Raw genomic sequence first — 14,506 nt, 5'->3', positions numbered from 1 at the left:
GGGGCGGGGAGGGAGGGCCGGGGGCTGGCCCGCGGGGAGGAGGAACCGGCGGCCAGGCCGCTCCCCGCCGCCCCAGCGCCGCACTTCCTCCGCCGGGGCGGCCCCTCCGCGCCCGGGTGCGCGGCGCCCGGCCGCCCCCTGCTGGCGCTGCGGAGGCGGCCCGGAGCCGCGGGGAGCCCGCCGGAGGGGGGGGGCGGGGCTGGAGGAGCGCCCGGGCCGCGGCGGACCGGCGACCCCGGGGGGCGGGGCGAGCGCGGGAGGGCGACTCTGACCTTGGCAAAAGCACTGATAACGCTCTAGTATTTAAATGAAGGCGGGCACCTGGGCGCTCGGTGGGTGAGCGCCTGCCTTCAGCCCAGGTCGTGGCCCCGGGGTCCCAGGATCGAGTCCCGCGTCGGGCTCCCTGCAGGGAGCCTGCTTCTCCCTCTGCCTGGGTCTCTGCCTCTCTCTCCCTGTGTCTCTCATGAATAAATAAGTGAACTTTTATTAAATAAATAAATAAATAAATAAATAAATAAATAAATAAACAAACAAACAAACAGAAAGAAAGAAGAAAGAAAAGAAAGAAAGAAAGGTGTGGGTCTGGGGAGGAAGACGCGGACTCTCTGAAACAACTTCACTGAAGCCTTCAGCTAGCTGGTCGAGGCTCTGAGGTAGATCCTAGGGAAGGATTGAAGAGTAATAGGTACTTTTGAGGGGTTTTACTTTAAAGAACAAAGATAGGAAGCCTCGCCTAGCTGCCCGTGTTTATAAAATCCGGGGATTACCTCCATCCCCCGCCCCCGTCCCCGCCCCCGCCCCGGGGGTTAGAAACACCTGGAGCTGATGCGCTCTCCCGAGCGTCCTTAAATAAACGGAAAGAGGCTGTTCGCTCTGCTATAATCTGACAATCTTTGAAAAATGTTTTTCAGAGGTGGAGGCGTTTTAAAATTCAGACGTCAAGGTGGGAGTAAAACCTTTACTAAAATAGCTATTGAAAAAGCATGGAGATGTCTTTAGACGAGTTTTGCGGCCTGCCAGCATATGGCTGTTCTGTTCACCCATCTAAAGAGTCCTTTCAATGTGTCTCCAGCTCGGGGAGGAAAAAGGAAATCCTCTACTTATCGCCACAAATGCAGCATATTGTTCCATACATACATATTACCGTGGATTTTTCCAGGTTCCTTCTTCTCTGACTCTCCTAGGCTTCCACTGACATTAGAAATAGAATCGTGGTGCTAAAAACCATGGGCGGCAAATGGTTTAAAGTTAAAAATGGTCACAGCTAAAAGCAGGATAATGGCTTGAGTCCAGTGGTTCTCAAGTTTGAGTGTTGAGAGTTTGTTAAAACATTACTAGGCCTACCCCCCCCCCAGAGGTTCTGATCCCCCAGAACTAGGACCGGGGTCAGGGGGTTGGGGGTAGTCGGATAATTTGCATTCAGAACAAGTTCCCAGGTGATGCTGACGCTTCAGGTCTGGGAGCACAGTGATTTAAGATCAGCACTCACTTCTCAAACCTAAAAGTTCATATGAATCATCAGGATCTTCCCAAAACAGATTCTGACTGAGTATATGTCGGGTAGGGCCTGAGATTCAGGATCTGAAATAAGTTCCCAAGTGATGAGAATGGTATTAGTGGGCTACACTTTAGTTAGGAAGGGTTTAGATTACAATTTAGTAGTTTCCACAGTTGCTCTGTATTTGGCTCACCTGAAGTTATGGACTAAACGTAATCCCCGGAATTCGCCTGTTGAAATCCTAACCCCTAATATGATTGTATTAGGAGGTGGGCCAGAGATGAATAGGTCACGATGTAGAGCTCTCAGGAATAAGATTAGTGCCCTTATAAAAGAGACTTCTGAAACTCTCTCCGCTTCTACCCTGTGAGGACACAGCTAGAAAACAGAGGCCTGCAAACCAGGAAGTGGGTCTCACCAGAAACTGAATCTGCTGACACTTTGAACTTGGACTTCTCAGATTCTAGAACTGGTAGAAAAAAACATGTTTGTTGTTGAAGCCACTCAGTTTAGGGTAATTTGTTATAGTAATAATTATAATAATTTGTTATATCAGCCTGAACTAAGACATCTGGGGAGCTAGCTATCTAAATTACCCAGACATTCTGTTTTAATCTTCCAGAAGGAAAGCTCAGGAAGCTATATTAAAAAAAAAAAAAAAAAAAACTAGGTGAGCACACACTTGACTTACAGAACCACTGATTTAAATAATACCAAATAATGTAAGGAAATGCTAAGTAATGTCTGCTTGTGCAATCCCAGTTGGAAAAGGCTGGGAGCTGGGTCAAGTGAGTGTACAAACCTTCAGAATCCTGGGCTGATATTTCATTGGGGAAGCAAGTGTTTCTATATAAAATGAAGAGAAAATAATACAAATAATCTGAGACTTATGACTGAATAAATGACTCTTTAACATTACCATTTGCTGCATATAGGAATGGCCTGCGTAGAAAATCCCCTCGTGATGCTCTCACGCTTAACCACACCTTTCATCCTTGCTATATGCTCTGTACCTGGAATATGTTCCAAACCACTACTTCACCCAAGGCTCTACCATGTAAGCCCTTCCTTAGCTTTCAAGTGCTAGATCAAGGGATTACCTGCTCTTTTCACTCCAAATTTCCCTGGCCGATTTAGACATTAGAAAACTTATGATGTGCCAAGAAATGTTCTAGATATTCCAAATGCAATGATGAGCAGAATAGACAAGGTTCTTACTCTCAAGGACTTTATACTGCAATAGAAGCAAGATCGAATATTAAAAAAGCAAACAAATAATTTCAGGAAGATATATATTGTATGAAGAAAACCAAATGGGAAAATATCATGTAGTGAGTGATCACTGAATGAAGAGTAAAAGCTAGACTAATCAGCAGGCCTCTCCTAAAGAAAATACGGAAAGTAGTTATCAGGTATCATTTGTTTCCCACATGAATAACCTATTGACCCAGAAATTGACCCAGAAATATTCACCTCCTTGGTCTTAATTCAAGTACTCATGTGAGAATGGGTCTGTTTCTGCTCTCTTTTTCCTTCCATTAGTCTATGTGTCTGTATTTGTACCAATTCTTATCTGCCTTAACTATAGTAGCTTTATTATAAATCTTCTTTTTGGGTAAATCACATCCTCTCATTTTGTAATTCTTTTTCAAGTTTGTTATAGCTATTCTTGTTCCTTTATATCTCCATATAAATCTTAGTATTGACATCTCAATTTTCACAAACACACCTGCTGGGATTCTTGTTGGAATTACACTGAATTCATAGATAAATTTAAGGAGAATTGAAAGCATCAGGTCTTCAAAAATATTGATATGGTACATCCATTATTTATGTAGATCTTACTATCTTTCAATAATATGAAAAGTTCTTGAATTGTTTGTAGTTGGTGTGTAAGAATAAAAATAGAATTGATTTGTGTAGGATGAACTTAGTTTCAGTGACTATGATAATTCTAAAAGTTAATTTATACACTTGCATTTTTTATGTATGGAAACATATTTTTTCTTGCTTTCCAATTCCTCTTTTTTATTTTATTCCTTTTTTAAAATTCCTTTTCATATTTCATTTCACTGGCTATGACTTCCAACATGATTTTTTTTAAAAAATGGAGATTGTAGGCAACCCATTTTTCGAGATATTCCCATCAATTTATATTAATGGCCTTTTTGTTTTAGAGTAGTATTAGGTTTATAGAAAAGTTAAAAGATAGTACAGACAGTTCGTATATACCTCATACCTAGTTTCCCTTGATTTAGTTATGGTACGTTTATCACAATTAATGAGCCAAAGGTTTATACAATTAATAAAGTCCATGTTTTTTTGTTTTTTGTTTTTTTTAGATTTTTATTTATTCATGAGAGACAGAGAGTGGGGCAGAGACATGGGCAAAGGGAGAAGCAGGCTCCCTGTGGGGAGCCCGATGCAGGACTGGATTCCAGAACCCTGGGATCACGACCTGAGCCAAAAGCAGATGCTCAACCACTGAGCCACCCAGGCTTTATTCAGATGTCCTAGTTTGACCTAATTCAGATGTCTGACCTAAGGGCATGACCTAATGTCCTTTTCCTATTCCAGGATCCAAGGCAGGGTATCCTATTACATTTAATTAACATATCTCCTTAGGCTTCTTTTGGCTACGACAGTTTCTCAGACTTTTCATGTTTCTTATGGCCTTAGCAATTTTGGGAAGTACTGGCTAGGTATTTTGTAAAATGTGCCTTGAGTGGGCTTGTCTGACCTGATGTATCCCTTATGATTATAGTTACAGGCTATGGGGAAGATACGCCACTCTCATACCACAGCAAAGGTGTATAGTATCAACATGACATCACCATCGATGTTAATCCTGATAACTTTCCTGAGGTAACGTCAGATTTCTCCATTGTAAAGCTGTTTGTTTTCCACCCCATCCCATTCCATATTCTTTTTGGAATGAAATCACTGTGAACAGCCAGCACTTAAGGAGTGGAGAGTATGTGCCACCTCCCTGAGTGTACACAATCGCTACATAAATACTTTGGAATTCTTCCTCATGGTAAATTTGTCTCTTCTCTCATTTATTGATTCAATCACTTATTTATATCCATTTATCTGGATTGATATTGGGATAATCCCAAACTTATAGAATGGGATAGGAAGTGTTCTCTCTGCTTCTGTTTTCTGTAAAAGTGTGAAGACTTGGTATTATTTTTTTCCTTAGACATCTAGTAGAATTCACCAGTGAAATTATGGAAGTCTGGTGCCCTATTTTTGGAAGTTTATAAACTATTGATTCAGTTTCTTTAATAGATAATAACTCAAGTTATCTGATTCTTCCAGTATGAGGGTTGGTATAAGGAACTGGTCCATTTCATCTAAGCTATCAAATTTGTGTCCATAAAATTGTTTATAATATTCCTTTGTTATTCTTTTCATGGGCTGTGTAGTGATAGTGGTGACTCCTTTTTCATTTATCGTATCAATCATTTGCCTATTTTTTTTCTTGGTTAGCAAGACTCAATGTATGGATTTTATTGTTTGTTTTAAGAAAACAGCTTTAGTTTTATTAAATTTTCTCCATCGATTTGTTTTCCTCTATAATTTTTATTATTAATTTTTTCACTTTATTTTAGGCTTAATTTACTTTACCTAGTTTGCTAAAGTAGATTAGGTTTCAGACTTTTTTTCAAACATGAATTTAATGCTCTATGTTTACTTCTAAATGCTCCTTTCACTACATTCAACAACTTGATAAATTGTTTTATTTAGTTAAAAATAATTTTAAATTTACTTGATTCTTCTTCTTTGTCCCATCTATTACTAGGAATTATGCTAATTTCCAGATAGTTTGGGATTTCCCAGCTGTCTTTATGTTATTGGTTCCTACTTTAATACTATGTAGTCTAAGGACATAATTGAATGATCTCTATCCAATATGGCAGCCACTGGTCACATATAGCAATTTCAGTTTCAATTAATTAAAATTAAAATTTGGAAGTATTCCCTTAGTCACAGTAGCTATATTTTGAGTGCTCAATAGCCACATGTATTCAGTGGCTACTGTACTGTTTTGAAACAGATAAAGAACATTTCTATCATTGCAGAATTTTTTTCCTGCTTTCATGGAGATAAAGTTAATATAGAACATTGTGTAAGTTTAAGATGAACGATGTGCTGAGTTAATAAATTTATATATTGAAAAAGGATTACCACTGTAGTATTAGTTAACATCTCTATCACATCACATAATTACCATTTCTTTTTTGTGGTGAGAACATTTAAGGTTTACTCTCTTAGCAACTTGCAAGTATATAATATGGTATTGTTAATTATAGTCATCATGCTTTACATTAGATCCCTAGAACTTCTTCATCTTATAGCAAGGAGTTTATACCCTCTAACCAATATCTCCTATTCCCCCTCACTAGCCCCTCATAGCTACCATCTTACTCTGCTTCTAGGACTTTGACTTTTTTTGGATTTCACATATAAATGATACTATGTAGGATGTATCTTTTTCTGTCTGACTTATTTCACATGACATAATGCCCTCAAGATTCAACCATATTGTTGCAAATGATGTGATTTCCTTCTTTCTAATAGCTGAGTAATATTCTAGTGTGTGTGTGTGTGTGTGTGTGTGTGTGTGTGTGTATCACATTGTCTATCCATTCATCTGTTAACGGACACTTAGGTTGTTTCCACATCTTGGCTATTGTAGATAATACCTCAATAAACATGGGAATGCAGATATTTCTTTGCTAGCCTGTTTTCATTTCCTTTAGAAATATACCCTGAAACAGAATTGCTTGGATCATATGGTAGTTCTATTTCAGAAAGCACTGTTATAGAACATGACAAAAGAGGATATCTTTATGATTTTAGGATAAGTTAGGATTTTTTAAACAGTCACAAAAAAATAACGATAGTTATAAAGGAAATTATGCTGTTAAACTACACAAAACTTTAAAATTTTTCTCTTAAAGAAGCCAATAGCAGAGCAAAAGATAAGTTAACAAAATCCATTTGCTATACAATAAAACACAGTGCTCAAATATGAAATATGTAAGTAATTTATAAAATTCAATAAGAAAATATATATGACAAAATAGAAGAATGGGAGGAAAGGAGTTGAAAAGATACTTTAAAAGATCCAAATAGCCAACAAATATATGCAAATGTGATCAGCCTTATTAGTCAACAGGGAAATAATCATTTAAACCACAAATCAATATCTTTTCACACCTCCTAGATTGCCTAAAAGTAAAAAGTGATGACAATACCAATTGTTAGCAAAGAGAGCTCATATGCACTGCAGTAGAGAGTGTAACCTTGTGCATCCATTTGGAGAACTTTTATCCAATGAAGTTGAAAATAAACATTCCTACTCATAAGTATATAGTAGCATCATATGTTTTATAATAGCATCATATGTTAATCAACAACAAATTAAAGAAATATTTTTTAAAGATTTATTTATTTATTTGAGAGAGAGAAAGAGAGCGCATGTGCAAGAAAGTACAGAGGGAGAGAGAGAGAAGCTGACTCCCCACTGAGCAGGGAGCCGAACTTGGGGCTCAGTCCCAGGACCCCAGGATAATCTCCTGAGCCAAAGACAGGCACTTAACCAACTGAGCTCCCCTGGTGCCCCTAGAGAAATGAATTTTTTGTGTAGTAACACAACGAACTATGTAGCAGTAACAATTATCAACAGTAGCTCTAGTCTATAGCATGGACTAATCTCACAACCATGTTGAGGAAAACCAGACTCAATGTACTTCATATAGTTTAGTTCCACTCCTATAAAATGGTAAGACTAATTAATATTAGCTTAGCTTTCAAGATACTCTTTATTCTTTGGGGAAAAGAAAGGGTGGAGTATTTAGAAGAGATGTTTTAGATTTTGATGATGTTCAATTTTTTAAAAATCTAGAATCTAAACCCTAAATGATGGTTATATTGGAAGTGCTTAGTGATAATTCATCAAATTCTACATGTTTGACTTATGTACATATCTCTTTGTAAGTTATACACTAATGAAAATTTATTAAAGACATTTTATTTTATTTTTTTATTAAAAATCTTTTAATGTGCTTTTTTAAAAGAAGTATATATATAAAAAATAAGTATATATATGAATGATGAAATGGACATATGAAAAGTTTCTAAATCAAGAAATAATAGCAGTGGGAAAAATACAAATTAAAATATCAAGATAATATTTCACAATCATCACATTGGTCAAAAATATTATAGTGTGACAAAATTAAATGCTGATAGTATTAAATGCTGGTATTAATTAGAAGGGTTGTACAAAGAAATAGACTCAGTATCATGTGCATGTGTTGTAGAGGCCAAGGGCAGGCTGCCCCAAGGTGGATCACTTTGATATTAAGATTATTTTGAGTTGAAAAACAATAAAAGCCCAACATATTCAGGGCACCTGAATGGCTAGTTGAATAAGTGGCAGACTCTTGCTATTGGCTCAGGTCATGATCTCAGGGTCCTGGGATCCAGTCCCACATGGGCTCTGTGCTCAGCAGGGAGTCTATTTCTTCCTCTCCCTCTGTCGTTCTCCCACTCAGGCTCTCTCTCAAATAAATAAATAGATCTTGGGGGGATAAAACCCCAGCAGATTCAGGAAAATTTTCCCACAACAGCCTAAAAAGAATTTAGATATAGAAACTGTTCCACAAAGAAAGTTATCACCAAAGATGATTATTATCCCATGAACAAGGTATGGCAGCCCAGGGGGAACTTAGCAAGACCTATTTTTTTTTTTTCAAGTCCTCTGTGTCCCATTGTTCCTGAATGGTCCAGCAAACATCTGTTTACCAAACATTTATTCTATTTCATCTTCCTCTGAATTGCATTCCTTCCCTTTGAAGTCTCAGGCCCCTGTCCCCCTCTCCTTTTCCAAATGACATATATACCTCATTTTGCCTGACTATCATTGGAATTTCTGTGTCTTCGTGGATTCCCCATCCACACAAGATTGAATTTGATTTTCCACTGATTTTCTACTGTCCATGTCAATTTGATTCTTGGTCTGGCTAGAAGGACCTTGAAGGGAACAGGAATTCTTGTGTACCAATGGTGTGTATGTAGATATAAACACACACATATTTCTAATTTCTAATCTCTAGATCTAGAGATGAATTCCTTTATTCTAAGGAAATGGCCTATACCATCATTATAGATGCCGGCAAGTCTGAAATATGCAGGGTACCCTGGCAAGATAGAGACTGAGAAAGACTTGAAGGTTCCTGCTCAAGTATGAAGGCTTGGGGCTGATGGGATCCCCTACTCAGAAGAGTTGGGCTTTTTCTTAAGGCTTTTTTAACTGCTTGGATGAGGCTCATCTACCTATGGAGAGTAATCTGCTTGAGTCAAAGTTGACTGATTTAAATGTTCATCTCATCCAAAAATATACCTTCACAGCGGCATCCAATTGACTATTATCTGGAGACTGTAGCCTAGGCAAGCTGACTCATAAAATTAACCATCATACCTAGTAATCCAGTATCAGTCCTAAAAATAAAAAGCAAAAACAAAACCTAATCTTTTACAAATATCCACAAGAAGTCATGGACAAAAATATTTATTGCATCATTAAGTGTGACAGGGAGAAGCAAAAACAAGAATGAATAAATAAATAATGATTTATTTAGATGGAATAATATACAAGGGATAAAAGTAAATGCAATACTACATGGATACATAGAGACATCTCAAAATATAATTTTAAGTGAAAAAAGTAGGTTTTACATTTATTTTTGTGATATGAAGCCTTATGGTATCAGCATGGAGAACAATTTGCAGTTGCCTTTTGGTTTCCCTCTTGTTTTGTGAGCTTCCTCTCACCTCCCCCTTTCTCCTCCCAGTATTTCCCTTACTTCCTGAATAAACTACTTACTTTTGAAACTATTTTTGAGGCAGCTTCTGAGGAAATCCAAACTAAGGTATGTAGTACATATAATTCAAATATGCAGGAAAAATACCATATGCATACAAAGGTTCTTTATGGAAACCTCGATCTTTCAATCTTGTTTTTTCCTGTAGATAGTAATGTCTCATTTCACTTTTTCTGCTTTATATTTCTGCTTTATGTTTATGTCCTCAAGCTCTCAAAAAGACCTGTAAAATCTCTCCTGAGATAGTCAAGTATATCAGGCAAACTATTAGGCTATTAGCTCCATTATTTTCCATGAAGATATTACTCCTGAAGCCTTTCATTGCCTTTCTCTAATTTAGATTAAAAGCTTAGGTTGGCTGCACAGCTATTCTGGAACTTTACTCTGCCATTATTCTGAATTCTTTCTTCACTTCTCATATGTTGGAGCTCTCACCTCATTGATCTCAAGTCTACCTCATTTTACTGATGTTTTTTAATAACTTTCTGAAAAAAAGATGTTTTGAAATTAAATAATTTTGAGTGCTTATATGCCTGAAAATACTATTATTTTGCCCTCATGTTTGATTTATTTGAATCATTACATGATTCTAGATTAAAATCTTTACCTTCTCAATTTTTATTTCAAAAGCATTTGTTTACTGAATTCTTACTTTCAGCATTGCTCTATTAAGACCAATGCCATTGTGATTGACAGTATTCTATGTGTAACCACTTTATCTGGAAGTTTTAATCTGCTTTATCCTTCTTATTCTGAAATTTCATCAGATCTGCCTTACGGGTAGATCTTTGTATTCATTGGGCCCTTTCAATATGTAAACTTCTATCACTCAATCCTGGGAATTATTCCTATATTTTTCTTTGTTACATTCTCCCCTTAATTTTGGGGGGGGTTCTCTTTTTGTGGAATTTCTATTATCTGGCTGTGTAATTCTAGGATTGATTCATTTCTGTTGTCACTTTTATATTTTTATTTAATATTAGTGCTATAATAATGCTGTGTGACAATCTTCTCTAAAGCTCAGTGAAAGCAAACTTTTGTTGTTGTTTCTCACTGATCTATAGTTGGCTGGGGCTCTGCAAGGTTTGGCTGGAGTCAGCTGGACTTGGCAGATCAGGGTTTTTACTCCATATATTTCTCATCTTCCTTGGACCAATAGCTTTTCAAATGGCAGATGTTCAAGAAGGCAAATAAAAACTCATGTACCACGTAAGACTTTGCTTTGAAACAACATACTGTCACTTCTACTCATATCCTTTTGGCCTTGTAGTTCTAACTCAGCACCAATGAAGTGGGAAAATATCCTCCACTCCATAAGGGAAAGGAGGAAATAATTTCTAAAAAATAATCTAATTTATCTCATATTTCATTTTTAATCAGATTTTTTAATGACTTCCTATTGGCTTTTTTGCAATTATGTATTTTTATTTCCAGGAATTCTTCTTGTTCTTTATTCTTTTTTCCTAATAGCAACATTTTATTTTGAACAAAAAAATATTTTTTCATGTCTATCCGAAAATTTGATTTTTCTTCTCTATTTCTCAATTTTTTTTGTTTGGCTTTCTAAATTTCTTTTGGGGTATTTTTATCTTTATTATGTCTCTGTCCTATATATTAGAGGCTATATTTAAATATCTAACTAGTGATAGTTCATTGATTCAAGAGTGAGACACTTAAAAAAAAAAAAAAGAGTGAGACACTATCATTAAATGGAATTCTCTGAGCATGAAGAGAGATTATTGACTGGTGAGTTTTACCATAGGATAATTGGATGGGAGAACAAGATATTTTGTTGCCCCCTTAATGTCTGCAGAGCTTTTCTCTTTGGCTTCTCAAATTTTCCAGAAAATAATTTTCCAGTCTCCTTCCTGAGAGATGAAAGCCTGGTTGCTAGTTAGAGAGCATGGAAATCTCAACTTTCAGCCTGAAGATGTTCACCCACTCCCCTCTTTCAGGATGGCACTCTGCCCTTCATTATATCATGCTGGGCACCTTCTTTGGTCTAATTCCTCCTGATAACAAACCTTAGGTATTCTATAGGCACGTGTATGGTAACCTGTCATACAGGACAGCAGAGAGGATCTCATCAAATAAAGTTTGAAGTGATATTAAATTAACTTTAAACTGCTCAGAGTCTACCTTAGAACTCTATCACTGCCCTCAAAAGAATCTTTCTCTCCAGTTCCTAAATCTTTCCAGGTCTGCCCTATGAATTGCATTGCTTCTCATTAGCACCTCTCTTGCAAGTGACTAGATTTCTGCATTCTCAGCTGTGTTGTCAGTTATCACGCTTTGTATCTTTCCACTTTCAAAATATTTGTAGCTGTTTCTCATTCCCTGTTGTCTTCTTTCTCAATCTAGCTGATATGAGGAGAGGGTTAAACTTTTTAAATTCATCTGTTGTCATGTTACTGTACTTTTAGGAGCAAATGGAGATAAACACATGTGTTCAATATGCCATGTTTAACCAGAACTCAAACCAAATCATGCCTCAACCCTTTTTAAAAATCATCAGTGGTTCCACACAAAATTCAATTTGCAGTCTAAAGTTTGTAAGATGACATTTGTTGCTTGGAGTGCAACATCTCCACTTCTACTCATACTATCTTTGTTACTCATTACTGAAATTCATCCTGTTTTCCTAAAATGCTATATCCTTTTATTTTAGAGCATTTGCTCTGACTTCCCCTTAAACATCACCTGCTCTTTCCCCTTCCCCCAGGCTAGGATGGATGCCCATTATTTCCTCTGCAGTAGCATCCTGTGTTATGCTAGACATTTTGGCACTGCATTATAATGTACATTTAATACTGTATGTCCCACTCTGCATTATAAAGTCTAATCAGAGACTTGATCTTCTTCACTAAAAGAATATTGATATTCAATATCTATGTAACAGGTACTCATTAAAAATTTGATGAATGAATATCGCATGAGCATTAGACTCTAATCAAAGACCTGAGTTCACTTCCCAATTTCTTCCATTGACCAAGTCTGTGATCTCTGACTAGATAAAGAGTTTACTGCTTAGAGGATCTGGTAAGGTCAGTTTCTGGCTCTGGCATTTCTTAATGTGATCTCAGGAGATCATCACCTCTCCAATCTCCATTTTCTCAGTTTTAAAGAGAGTTCAAATACATGCCCTGCTGTCTACACAAAGGGATACATAGATAATATTCATAAATACACAGTTCATTTTATAAATGTATAAAATATGCTAAAATCAATCATGCTTTAAAAGCTATTGAATACCTAGCTATGTGTTCCCTGTCAAATTCTTTGCTGTGCATGTGTGAGTGGGTTTTCTGTGTGTCCTTCTGTTTAAATTATCAGCTTCTCATTTTTGTTAAGTGACTATAGTAATATAATATGATTAAGAGCAAAAGTACAAGGTTCCCCATTGTTAGCATAATTTTAAATAATTATAAATGTATTAAATATTTTAAAGTATCAGATAATTAAATTTTCTAATATTTTTCCATTGGTTATGTATTCCTATTTAACCATTGTAATTTTAATTCCATGTTCATTTTTATATAATTTTCAACAGTTAATGTAGAACAGCTTGGCAAAATATAAATGAAATTCTAGCCAATTTGGACAATTCTCTTTATTGCCTTCTGTTTCTACATTGTGCAGGATGATCTAATATTCATGAGATCAAAGAGCCAAATATAATTATAACATCTCATTTTGAAGGAGATTATACTTTGTGTTGCATACTTGGTATGGAGGCCCTACTATTGTGTGGGGGCAGGATGCACTTTTAACCATTTTTTTTACAGAACTGATTGACATCATCTTCCAGAAAATGGATGGAAATCAATTTTATGATTGATTCCTATAGTGAATTGAAAATCCTCTTTGAATCAACCAATGGCCTTTTTAAAATAAATTATCTGCTTTTTTTTTTTACCTGCAATATGATTTTCACATCTAAATTTGTCATTATAATGTTTATTTAATTACCTGGAAATTTTAGACAGGAATAAAAAAGATTTAACAAATGTATCTTTTCTCAGAACCATTTAAGAATATAATTTGTGAATGTATATTTACAAATCTTAATGTTTAAAAAACAATCCAAATGTCTTGATGGGAATGTCTTCACTGTTTGATAGAGATTTTTTCAAAGACAGGAGTTGAAAGGCACATCTCAACATAGATTATGTCACATTTTTAAACTGTTAAATTTACCTGTTTTGAGTATATTTTGAAACGTTTAGTTGGTAAAACATATAACCCCTTGAAGAATATAACTGCTTGTCTAGTAAATGTATGTAATACTTTGAGAAAGTTGTGTGCAGATACTAATTCAGAGTCACTGTAGACCAGGTTAATCTACCTGATTTGAACACTTGCTCTGTGAAAAATATTATTTTAAGTCCTATACATGTATTAACACCTTTAATTGAACAGCCTTCTAATATGGGTACTTTCACTCTTCATACTTTACAGATGAGGGAATGGGCCCCAGATGACACAGATAGTAGGTCCCAGACACAAACGCAGACATCTTGTTCCAGTGTCCCTGCTTTTCACTCTGCAGTGCTGCTGATTCCACCGTTCATCAGCTAGTAGCTTCAAAGGTAAGTAGGCTATTCTCTATTATTTCAGGTAAAACAATTTGTGGATTGGAACTCTTTGGCCACAAGAGGGCAAGCTTTGCAAATTCAATCCTGCTGAACAGTGACAGAAGTCCTGAACTCAAGACTAATTTACCTAGGAGTTTGCTTATAGCAAAGACCATGAAGTCTCAGCAGGTGCATCGTCCAACATATGTGGTTATGGTATTTTGAGTTCATAAAAATATCAAGAGGGTTTCAAGATTTGCTACATACTAGTTAAATATGTGTTAGCAGTTGAAGGATGATACATAACAAAATGATTTAGTCAAAATTTCCAAACTCCAGAACCTTTAAAAACAAAACCATGAGGCCAGTACCAGCAGAGTTGTCATAATTGGATAGACATAGTCTGAAAAGCAAGAAACTAGGTCAATAATTTCCTTTTTCTCTCCCCACCAATTCTACCTTAACATATTTATTGAGGCCTATTCCATGCCAGGAATTGTTCAAGTTGAATATAAAATGTCAATGCAACCAATATTGCT

General features: G+C 36.3%; 1 long non-coding RNA gene across 4 annotated transcripts in view; it reads left to right on the top strand.

Moving 5' to 3' along the window:
• The window catches only part of LOC144313002 (uncharacterized), a 55,765-nt gene that overhangs the window by 964 nt on the left and 40,295 nt on the right, over positions 1-14,506 (top strand). Inside the window, exons 1-3 of one of the 4 annotated variants that reach the window (XR_013378641.1) lie at positions 2,158-2,555; positions 4,263-4,363; positions 13,852-13,982. This is a non-coding gene — a long non-coding RNA (uncharacterized LOC144313002). Of the gene's footprint in view, positions 1-2,157; positions 2,556-4,262; positions 4,364-13,851; positions 13,983-14,506 lie in introns of those variants that run through there. The other 3 variants (XR_013378652.1, XR_013378633.1, XR_013378654.1) reach the window with 3 other exon arrangements.

This window comes from Canis aureus, chromosome 1 (assembly GCF_053574225.1).
Source record: "Canis aureus isolate CA01 chromosome 1, VMU_Caureus_v.1.0, whole genome shotgun sequence".
Taxonomy (NCBI): domain Eukaryota; kingdom Metazoa; phylum Chordata; class Mammalia; order Carnivora; family Canidae; genus Canis; species Canis aureus.
This window is presented reverse-complemented; position numbering and strand designations above follow the sequence as displayed.